Source organism: Rhipicephalus sanguineus, chromosome 10, assembly GCF_013339695.2.
Source record: "Rhipicephalus sanguineus isolate Rsan-2018 chromosome 10, BIME_Rsan_1.4, whole genome shotgun sequence".
Lineage (NCBI taxonomy): Eukaryota > Metazoa > Arthropoda > Arachnida > Ixodida > Ixodidae > Rhipicephalus > Rhipicephalus sanguineus.
The window spans coordinates 113,022,687-113,034,565 of record NC_051185.1 but is presented as its reverse complement, the minus strand read 5'-3'; positions in this window follow the sequence as shown (position 1 = coordinate 113,034,565).

The following is an 11,879-nucleotide window of genomic DNA, read 5'->3' as shown; positions in this document are numbered from 1 at the left end:
TAACGTGAGGTCTGACGTTACGTCGCGCCATAAGTTACCCTTTAAACGCCAGTGTTGACGATGTGCTTGGTAAGCCCACGATGTGCACACAGCTACTACACTTACAAATACACCTCGATCGACTTCGTAACGCTTGGCTCAAAGTCATAAAATACAGCATAGAAGTACTTGCTGACTGCTTCGCATGAAACCGATTCCCACAATGCGTGGGATATGCCGAATTATATATATATATATATATATATATATATATATATATATATATATATATATATATATATATATATATATATATATATATATATATATATATATATATATATATATATATATATTATGCTTGTGTGTGTTTGTGTGTCTAAAGGCATTTCGGACACACGTTCTAGCAAAATTCATTCGAAGTTGTGGCCGTGGGTTCGGCCTTTGTCTCGGAATCAACATATATTCATATATATTGAAAATAACGTGGCGAAATGAAGTGAAATGACATGTCATTGAATCAAGGGCGGTTTTCGGAACTGAAGGTATCCTTCACTCTGCAATGTCGCATTGGCCAATTCCATTGCAACCTGAGAGAACCCGCTATTGGCAGTCTGTTGTTAATTTACTGTTAGAAGACGCTCCGCAAATAGAATCTATTGGCTCATGTAAACCGTCAGTGAAATGTGAGCTGCGAATGTGGCCTCTTGATTCGCTGATCACGTGCCCTTCCGCCATCGACGGAGCGTCAACACTTACGCATCTTAGCATTCGCTTGTTGTCCCACTACTGCTGTATTGCGCTAGCACCAAACACTGATGTGTCCCTGTTGCAGTCGCTTTGCAGAAACACCCGCACTCGGCTCGTCGAGGCGTTCCGGCGGCAGCCGCTGAGCCATGGTGTGCCGGCCGTGCAGGAAGGCCAAGACTTGCCCGTCGTGCTGGTACCGGCGAAGGTCTATCGCCAGGAGATGGCCGGCTGCCTGCCCGGAGTGTACAGCTACCTGCAGCCGTACCAGCCGTGCGTCTGCCATACTCTCACTCTTTCATCGCCCCAATGTTCTTAGTTTGTTTTTACGCAGTAATACTTTACGAGTCGTTTGAAATGAAGCTTCTTGCCTTGTCACCGCTTCTGCAGATGGTGTGGCCGCCGAACACAGCTGAAGTCCGCAAGACCTGCCCAATTATATTTCCTCGCTTGTTCCTCTGCTGCACTTGTTCTTGACTGTGAAAAATACTTATTTGCTGAATCAAAAACTTGCGAAATGAAACCGCTGCGCTCCCTTTCATTGCAGTGGTGCACACCTAGACAGGCATGTTCTAACGACCACTGTTTCCATGACACGACGCTTAACGTGCTCATCTGCCGAGCGCAAGCTCATATAATGCATGCCTGGCCGGACCTTTTGAATGCCTGTCACCATTTAACCTGATTATTGGATTGACCATAAAAATAAGTGGCTAGAAAACTAGCCTCCAAGCTTGCATAACTCATTCAGCTTTCAGTTTTCCTAACAGCTGCACGCTCCCTCGAATTCAAAAGAAACACCGTTCAAATTTGCCTTAGCTGCTTGACTGTAAGTCATGTTTACTGCATGGAGTATGAAACGCCCTCACTAATTATAGTAAGTTTGCGTTCCGGTAATTGTACCAGAATTGCAAAGACCTGCCCGCCTTTCGCTAATGCACAGACATTATGCTCCGTACGTTCACCGGATCTTCGAAGCCTTCTTTCCACTAATAGACCGTATCTTCCCGATGAAACGTATACGATGTCGTACAGCTGACTCTGCTAAGACCGTCATTCCCTGAACAATAGTTGCATGGCGTAGCCTGCCATAGAGCATCGTAACTCTAATCCAGTTTCGCGTTTTTAGGAATCTGACGCAAAATTTCCGTGCAAATGTTCATGTACTCTTTTAACGTTTCTTCATAGGTTCATGGTATATATTTCTTGTTGTGATCATTTGTTAACGATTCGCGTCCACATTCAACAGGTGCATTTATGTCTTACTTGTTAAGTTCAAAACTTGCGCAGTTTACAAGCAAACCGTTGTTTTACTTCTCTTATCTGCCTATTGTATATATTTGGTGGCCTCGGTTGATGTTTTGTCTGTGAATCTTATATTCTCTCATTTTTACTCGCTCAATGAATTTTATACTTCGTTTTATACCGGTGTCACACGGGCACTTTCGATCGCTATTAGAAGAATTGTCGCTGTTACACGGTCCAACCTAATGCGGATCGAGTTCGGCGCAGAGGTCCGTCAAATCGCGATCTGGCAGCTCGATCGCGATCATCTTGATCTCGATCGGGTCTGATCGCGAATAAATGTGACAGTGTAGCACCTTATCCGGATCGAGCCTAATCCGGATCAGCCCTGCTCGCGATGAAAGGTTCCCGTGTGATACCGGTATTACTTGCGTACTCCTCTAGATTTCGTAATTTTGTGTAGCTTGCTTTCATTCCGTAACGCACAAAGCTCGTATTGTTTGATTTACCTGTTCCTTCGATGTAATACCCCTCCGGGGGAATTTAGGGGCATTATAAAATAAATAAATAAATAAATAAATAAATAAATAAATAAATAAATAAATAAATAAATAAATAAATAAATAAATAAATAAATCTGCATGCGATTCCTCAAAGCGCACAACGGATTCCTTCCAATAATGTTCTCACGCACTCGCCACAGAAACAGCTCTTTCTCGATATCTCATAGAGCATTGCAGCACTACGCTCGCGACTGGTGATTACTCACAGCGCACTCTCGACCGCAGTCGCCGCCATGCTGGCTGGTTCGAGGAGAGCTGGTCAGCGCAAAGCGAGATCCGCGCGGAGCCGTTTCTCTCGCTCGCCGCCATCTGGATGGTGGTGTTCGCACTCGCTCACCATGGCTTCACCACTGTCAAGCGGGTGCGTAGGGGCCTCTCTCGCGTTCCTTTCTTCAGGATACGAAAAGACTGCGACAGTGCGGCGCGGCACTTGCCTCCGCAACCGTTATGCAAATCGGAAAAAATGAAAGAAAAATGCCAGGCCTGCGCGGAAAGCGCAGCACAGTCACAGCGTAAGCTGGAAGAGCGGCATTTCTAGAGCCCGTTGTAAACTCTCTTGTTGCTACTAATACAAGTACACTAGCAACGTGCCCACTACGTCAAAAATCATAAGTTTTGCGAAGTTGGGAAACACCCACCACGACATTATTCGTGATTCTGCGGAAACGCGAGGTACCATCAGTAAGGCATTACGTGCACTTTGTTGATGCGACGACTGATGACGACGAAGAATTATGGCTGAGCCATTTGTAATGGGTTGGAAGCTTTAAACGACCCACTAGTTACGCAATTTGCATTCGCTGACGCGCGGTCGCTATTTCCCTCTCCCGCCATGCTGTATAACATACGTTGACGTGAGAAAGAGATAGAGAGAGGGAATTAACTTTATTGAGACCATGAGGAGATGGATCATGGGAGCCTTATGGGCATCCTTGGCAACCAATAGAACTGCACTTGCGAGGAACCCACTACGCTATAAATCATCATAACTTTTGTGAAGCAGGGAAGCAGCCACTATGCAGTTTTTGTTCATTCTGCGGAGAACCGTGGTACCCGCTAAGCACCTCTGAGGCATTATGTTCACTTTGTTGATGCTGTGGCTGATGACAATGAAGAATTATGGCAGAGGCCTTTGTAAAAGGTTGGAAGCATTCAACAACCCACTCGTTGCGCAATTCGCATTGTGTGACGCCTGGTTACAGAATTCGGATGTGTGAAGCTCCCTGGTTGTTATTTTACTCTTCTGCCACACAACATTACATATGTTAATGTGGTTCTTTCCCGACATGAAATCTGTATAGGGTCTTTTTGCAAAGCAGTTTCGAGCAGCGGCATGGCTCTGAAGCAGAACACTGGGTTCTAAAAGGAAAAACGCTTTTTGTGCGCAAAACGTTTCAGAAAAGAAGACAGAAAGGACAGAGCGCACACTTACAACCAGTTTATTGCTCAGATGGCGCGAAAATATATGTGCTCATGAGGGCGAGGAGATGACACACAGAGAAAGGGAAAGTGATGGCGCACGTGCAAAAACATCTTATTCACATCTTGAAATCATATTTCAACTAAGAATGTACTCGTATTCATTGTCCAACAAGTTTATATCAACTTGTTGGACAATGAATAAGAGTACATTCTTAGTTAAATATGATTTCAAGATGTCAATGATGTTTTTGCACGTGCGCCATCACTTTCCCTTTCTCTGTGTGTCATCTCCTCGCCCTCATGAGCACATATATTTCCGCGCCATCTGAGCAATAAACTGGTTGTAAGTGCGCGCAAAGAGCGTATTTGTTCCTTTTAGAATGCAGTACCAACTAGCCCAAGCAGCCACCCTGTTGTAGAATACTGGGCTCGCATGCCAGAAGGCTCAGGATCGAACCTCGTTCTATCCAGGATACTTTTTTTTATTTAGTTTTTTTTTTCTTATTTCGCGTGATAGTGATTACGGACATCGGCGGCGGACAACTACGGCACCAAAAACGGCTCTTGTTGTGATCGCATAACAGCTTTCGCTGTAAAACATGTCTAGTTACCTGCGGAAACACATTACCTGCAATGTGTAGCCTTTAGTTTAATAATGGTTTCAAGCGAAGCTTTTATAACTAACAGATTTCGGTGGCAACGTCCGACGCTGTAAAGCCGGCGCCGGTGATTGTTCAGAAAGGCGTCCCTCGAAGGTGCAACATTGTACTGGCGAACAAGGACATGGACACAATATGCAGGGGCGCACAACTGCAGCGTTGCCTGTCCCCCGGCACGGGGGACTTGCAAACAGCTAGGGAGGGGCATTGCGCAATGCGAAAGAGAGAAAGAGGCACGCTACGCAAGGCTTCCCTTGCCCCCATTCTCCCGATAGTGCAGGGGCTTCTCAATTTATTTATTTCATATTGGAGCCTGTAAAAGCTGTCAGTTATTTGGTCTCTCGAGGCTGATATTTTGTTAGTGCAGCGCCAATGGCTTCGTCCAGGTAATGTTGGAAAAGGCGTGAGTTCCTCCATTGCTCACTAGCCTTTTACGCTGAAATGAATTCACAGATCTTTCATACAGGTAGTTACATCTGATGACGTGTACGTCATGTCAAATAATTGTTTTTTTTAGCAACCATGCAGAAAGGTGATGCCCCCGTTACCTAACCTTTCAGTTTCAGTTTATTGAACGTATTTGGATGGGGGGTTGCATATGGGGAGAAGTATACAAAAAGAGGTCCCTTAGTGCGAACACTGCAATTGGACCTCTTGTAATAGAATACATAAGAAACTAAAATCACGAGCAGAAACAGCGCCAAACAAGGATAGAATGCGCACAAAATAATAGGAGCATTTGGCCCATGCGCATTTGCCTACGCATTTGGCCATGCGTATTTGCATACGCATTTGGCCAGATACGCATTTGGCCATGCGTATCTCGATATTGTGTATAGTGAGTGTATAGTGAGCGTTTCTATATATATATATATATATATATATATATATATATATATATATATATATATATATATATATATATATACGAGAGAAAGTCACAGTGAAAAACATAACATTTATTACCGGCCTTTATCAAAGATGACATTATGACGTTGCGTTGGGGTTTAAGTACAGAGTGTCGCAACACAGACACGGATGTTGCGACAATCCATCTTTGATAAATGCCGGTCCCCGGCCGAAAGCTCAGAATAAATGTTATGTTTGTCACTGTGGCTTTCTCTGGTATATTTTAAGAATAAAGAATTTAATAAAGAAAAAAAAAACACCACGCCGGCGCGGAAAGCGCAGCACAAGCATAGCGAAAGCTGGAAGAGCGGCGTTTCTAGAGCCCGTTGTGAGCTCTCTTGGAGCTACTAGTACAAGTACACTAGCACGGTACCCACTACGCCATAAATCACGATTTTTGTGAAGTTCGGAAGCACCTACTACTCCATTAGTCGTCATTCTGCGGAAAAGCGAGGTACCACCTACACATCTGTAAGGCATTATGTGCACTTTGTTGATGCCACGACTGGTGACGATGATGAATTATGGCTGAGCCCGTTGTAATGGGTTAGAAGCTTTAAACGACCCACTAGTTACGCAATTCGCATTGTGTGACGCTCGGTCGCTATTTCACTCTCCCACCACGCTATACTACATATGTTAATGTGGTTCCATCTCGACATGAAGCCTCTATAGCGTCTATTTGGAAGGCAGTTTCAAGCCCCGGCATGGCTCTGAGGTAGAACACTGGGCTCCCACGCAGAGGACCAAGTTCGAACCCCGTTCAATCTTGCATATCTTTTTCTTATTTCGTTTTTCTTTTTCCTATTTAGCGCGATAGCGGTTACGGACACCGGCGGCGGCGGACAACTACGGCGCCAAAGACGGCCGTTGAAATGATCTCACAACAGCTTTCGCTGTAACATGTGGTTAGCCGGCAAGTGAAACCACCGACGTAGAGTCTTCCGTCATGTGGCAATCGTTATGGTATCCTATATTGCGTTAAATTAGTTAACTTATTACCCTAACGAGAGCCAAATAATGGAAAATCATATGTGGTCGGTTTGATTGAGTTCCGGTTAACACCTCTTTTTCAAATCTTTGTTTCTTGCTACGTGAAACATCCTTTATGTGCGTGTGCATGTGTTAGCCGGCGTTATTGAACAAATTATATACAGCGAAGTTTCCTGCGAGAAACTCGCAGACACTACCTCGTGAGTCGGGTCACATCGCGATCACGTAAACTGGATAGTTCAACTAATTTTTGAAATATCCTCAAAAGATAGGTTTTGCTCAGCAGCAACTTCGACTCTGCATGTACAAATGCACGGAGCACGTTGAAGTTCTTTTAGTAAGAAAAACCTCTCGTAATTTTAATGAAGCATATTTCATTACAGAGAACATTATATTGTGACTGTATAAATGGGAACCACATTATCACCTATAGCACATTTTGTACTAAGGCTGCCGAAAATCACTAAGTAAAGCATTAACTTCGCAAAGAGCACAACCAACAGATAATGCATTTGAGGAGAGTGCATTTGTTTGGAGCATCTAAAGGGTTGGACTTGTGTATGCCACGTTACTGCATTAATAATTTTTTTTTATTCTGTGCAAAATCTTTACAAAAGTCTTACATAAACGTAAGCAGTTAGTTTACAGGAGCATGTATTGTACATCAGTTTCGCTAAGAGATACTGATGTTTATGCCGAATGTAACAAAACGTGCCATTTATTTACCGGCGTGGTGTTTTTTTTTCTTTTTTAAATTCTTTATTCTTAAAATATACCAGAGAAAGTCACAGTGAAAAACATAACATTTATTCTGAGCTTTCGGCCGGGGACCGGCCTTTATCAAAGATGACATTATGACGTTGCGTTGGGGTCGTGTACAGATTGTCGCAACATCCGTGTCTGTGTTGCGACACTCTGTACTTAAACCCCAACGCAACGTCATAATGTCATCTTTGATAAAGGCCGGTAATAAATGTAGCAGCATGAAAAGACTGCAGGCTTGGTAGTTCCCTTTTTTTAATTCGATGCATTTCTTAGCGAACCACAGGCACTTTGAGCGTTTCTTCCTTTCTTCCTTTCTTTCTTTCTTTCTTTCTTTCTTTCTTTCTTTCTTTCTTTCTTTCTTTCTATCTATCTATCTATCTATCTATCTAGCCGCCTATGTCTGGGTGCTCTCGTGATCACCTCCTTAACTTGGTGTACAGCAAAACTGGCATGGGAGGGTAAGAGGATTTGACGAATATGACTGTCTGGTCATGACACGAATAACGCGAAAATCATGTCGCGTACGTCGTCAGACCCTTTCCTCCAGATACGAGTGGCACATACCCGTTTACCATGGGCCGCGGTGTACCGGTATGCGCCACAGGTGACTGACAGTTTATATCTACCCAGGCACTGCGAGAACATGGCATTGGTAATTTGAATGCGAGAGCGTTAAGAAAAACCGACATCGGCGGCGTTGACCGGACGAATGGGAAGAATAAAGATTAGGATCCCAGCAGCAATCGAACCCAAGCATTCTGCGTGGAAGTCAGGTATTCTACCTCAGAGCTACGCCAGGTCTAGAAAAGGCTTTGGAAAAATACCCTATGCAGGCGTAATGTTGATTCAACGTGAATTGTGGTTGTGGTGCTGCCTATCTAATTTTATAACAAAGCAATAAACTTTACATATGTAGTCCTACGACACAGGCATCATGTCAAGTTAGCGCCAATTGTGGTTTCAGTGCTGACTCCGCTTTTATAGCAGCCTAATAAACATCACATTTGTATTTCTACGATTCAGCAAGCTATAATTAAGCGTCGCTCAACCCCCGAAGAATACGCTAACGGAAGTTACGTATGCTATTCGCATCATCGCACTGTAAAGTGCACTTTGTTTCGACAATACACTCTTAGCAAACGACCGCTTAAAACAACGCATATAAGGCGGAAAGTAGGTCAAATTTTCGACGCTTATAAATGGCTCTCTAAGCGGCCTACTTATAGGCACCGTGCATACGTTAGGAGCCGCCACAGTCGCGCGCGGCCTCCAGCGCCACAGCGGCCACGGCAGCAAACTTGAAGGGATATGGGAGCAGACGACGCAAGCGGCAGCAAGCCACTGCGCCGTGTTTTGCTGCTTCGCTCGACGCGTTTTCGTTTCCGTTCGCTTTCAAAAGACGTTAAATTGTTAGCAGCTGCCACAGACCCTTGATGTTAGAGCGTATGCTTCTTTTCGCCGGACCTCGTGCACCTTCAGGGGAACGCGGCAGCATAAAATGCATGAGCAGGGGAAGACGACACGGAGGCTACGGGCTCGTTGAGCGAAACTGCGCGCCGCTTCGTTCACTAAACGATCACAGCTTGTCACCCTCAGGCTGCTTGAAAGAGACAACACCGGCGACTGCATTGCGTTCATTGCGCCGAGTTCAGCCATGCAGTGCAGTCGAGCGGTCGTCACAGCGGCTGTTAGCTAGCCATGGCACTGCAAAGCGTGTCAATTATTATTACATTTGGGTTCAGAGAGCTACGTGCTATAGATGGTTTCTTCCGAGGAGCTGATCTAAATAAGGGCAGAGAGCTTCTCGATCGAAGCGAGGCTGGCGAGGCATGTTCACGGCTTCGTGGAAGAGACGATGCTCGCGGATCAAGTCACGGGGAAGTGCGCACCACAGATGCGAATGAACGCGCCGGGAAGATCCGTGAAAATCGAGGTATGTCGCTTAAGTTTGCTTTTTCTTAGTTACAGGTCATGTAATGTTTTCTTATCACTTAAAGCAGGGACATCCGTGCGGCCAACTGGGAGTGCCGTGGCAGAGTCGCAGGAAAGTATAAAACCGCCGCGGCAGTTCCATTATGCCTGAATGAATTTCTTGCGCATCGAAGACGCGCAAACCGCGATCATGGGGCTTTCCTTTAATTAAAAACGTCTACCCGAAACACTCAACTGTGGCAATCACAAAAAAAAGAAAAAAAAGTGAGCGAGTTTCTTTTTTTTCTTCTCTCCTTTTGTCAGCTTCATTACAAATAATCTGGAGGAACTTCTGCCTCTACAGTTAGGGCAAAGAGCATCGACGTCGAGCACGTGCTGGGGTTTTTCGGCAGCACTGAGTGCACATTGTTTGACGTGCTCCGGGCAGAGGCCAGCGACGCAGCATCGCAGTCTTACCTCATGCTGTCCTTCCTGCCTCTACTCAAACTCTGCGCTTGTTTGTTTTTAAACGGATTATTTGCTCATTTTTATGTAGGCTCTCAGGCAAGCTGCTGAGTATATACAAGCAGTATGTCGAAGTGCCACATCAGGAAGTGGCCGAACTGTCAGCACGCATGTTATTAAACAGAAATGCTTCGGCAAATGAGCGTTTCTGCATAATTACTGCGACAAAGGTGTGAAGTAATAGCTTCGTCTTGGCAATGAGTCTGCTCTGCGATGTACATTTAGTGCACTTATAGGCGCACAGGGTAATTGACATGCTAGGCAAACGTGCACATTGCGTATGGTCTCTGATTGGAAACCAGTAAAATCCTGGAGAATTGCTGTAGATGTTACTGCACCCAACAACGCAGCAATTATTCTTAAGCCTGTTTCACATGCGAGCGACCGAGCGGCGGGGCCCGCAGCGATCGAGCGGCAGCAGGACGCTCGGACGCGGCTTCGTTTCACATGCACCGCTCTTGCGCGGCGCGCGCCTCTGCGATGCGCAGTGATGGTTGTGGGAAGCGCCCGTTATCCGCGGGTTTCCTTTCTCCGGGCTCGCTTGTTTTGGTGCGCTTGGGTTGCAAGTTTCACGAGCCTTCTACTTCGGTGATCAAATTTCACGCGCCTAAACCTTGAATGATGAAAATGTGCAGTGTATCAGAGTGCAATTAAACAACTTCAGTAGTCACGTTTATTTCTGTTCCAGCTTTCTTTTTTTACCACGCAAGTCATGTTCCACGCCCATACACTTGGCCATGGAAAAGCGAAAGAAAGAATTTGTTTTGGGGGTTTTAAGCTTTCACAGGGCTTTCGGTGGCTTTTGCTCTCGAATGCCGCAAGGCGCTGGTGCGCCGTATGGGCCGGCAACCGGATGCAAGCGGCCCAGTCGACGACATTGTGGGTTTGTGAAGGAGCTCGTCTCTTTTTTTTTTTTTTTTGCCTATGGGCATTCTGCAGTAAAGAGGCGGCGGCATTTGTCGTCTTCGGGGTACGTGACCACTAAAAAAAAAGGAAAAGAAAACAGTAAACTGTTCAAACGTGCTGCACCAGAGTAGTAAAAAAAAAAACTGAAACGTCTACTGCGAACAAGTGCGGAGTGTCGTAGGTTCCCCCTGTGCGGACCTATGTTGGTGTCACGATTCGATAAAAATACAAAAGAACAAAATGACACGTGCAAACGATTTGTCTGCTTTGATGGAAGCGCAGTAAAGAACAACAAAAGGAAAAGAACGGCGTTTTCTACACTGCCAGCTCGTTGCAGCGAATGTCGTCTGCTAGCAAACCGAGTCGGAGCGAGTTCCTCCCGGCGCGCGCGGCTGCTCTCGTCTCCATCCCTACGGTCACGTGCTCCCCGCGTCACTGCTCCCCCATTGGTTGACCTTGGGCAGCCGCTCTGCCGCTCGCGAATTTTTCCAACTCCGGCGATCTCCATCGCGCGTCCACTGGTCGCTCGAAAAAACCTGTTTTTGGGCTTCCGCGACGGCAGCCGCTCCGCTCTTGGAGCAAAATCGCTGCATGTGAAACAGGCTTTAGAGTTTGGCATAACCGACGACACAAAACGAACAGCCCACGAGAGTATCCCGTCAAGTCTGCGCTTGTTGCCGCTAGAGGCGCCTTCATTGGCGGCGGAGTTACGTCTGCACGGAGCCTATACGGCTCTTTCATGCGGCCCTTCTTTATACAGCCTCTGGCTAAGCGGCTCTTTCTTATGCGGCCTAAATTTATGCGGCTCTTCCCTATGCGCGGCCATCTCGTTGCCAGAAGGCCGTTTAAAAGTGACCGCTTAAAGTAACGCATACCGTCGATGTGGTTAAGCGGTATTTCAGGTCAAATCTGTCCGGCTTATATACGGCTCAATATGCGGTCGAAATATATGCGGTACTTTTCGCAAATTTTTAGAAAAAAAAAAGAAATTCTTCTACGTTGTAGTTGATCGTGCAGTGTACCTCTTTCTTTTCTTTTGTTCTCTTCAGCCTTTCAACTCATGAATATGCATTTACACATCACAAGAACACTGCACAGAGAGTCACAAACCATGTATCAACACACACACACTCCAACACGGGGATTTGAACCCAGGCCAACCGCGTGACAAGCGACAAGCAGACACTGTAACCACTACACCACCGCGCCACACGATCTGGGTGGACTTCCGCGGCTTTATATATGCACTTCACGT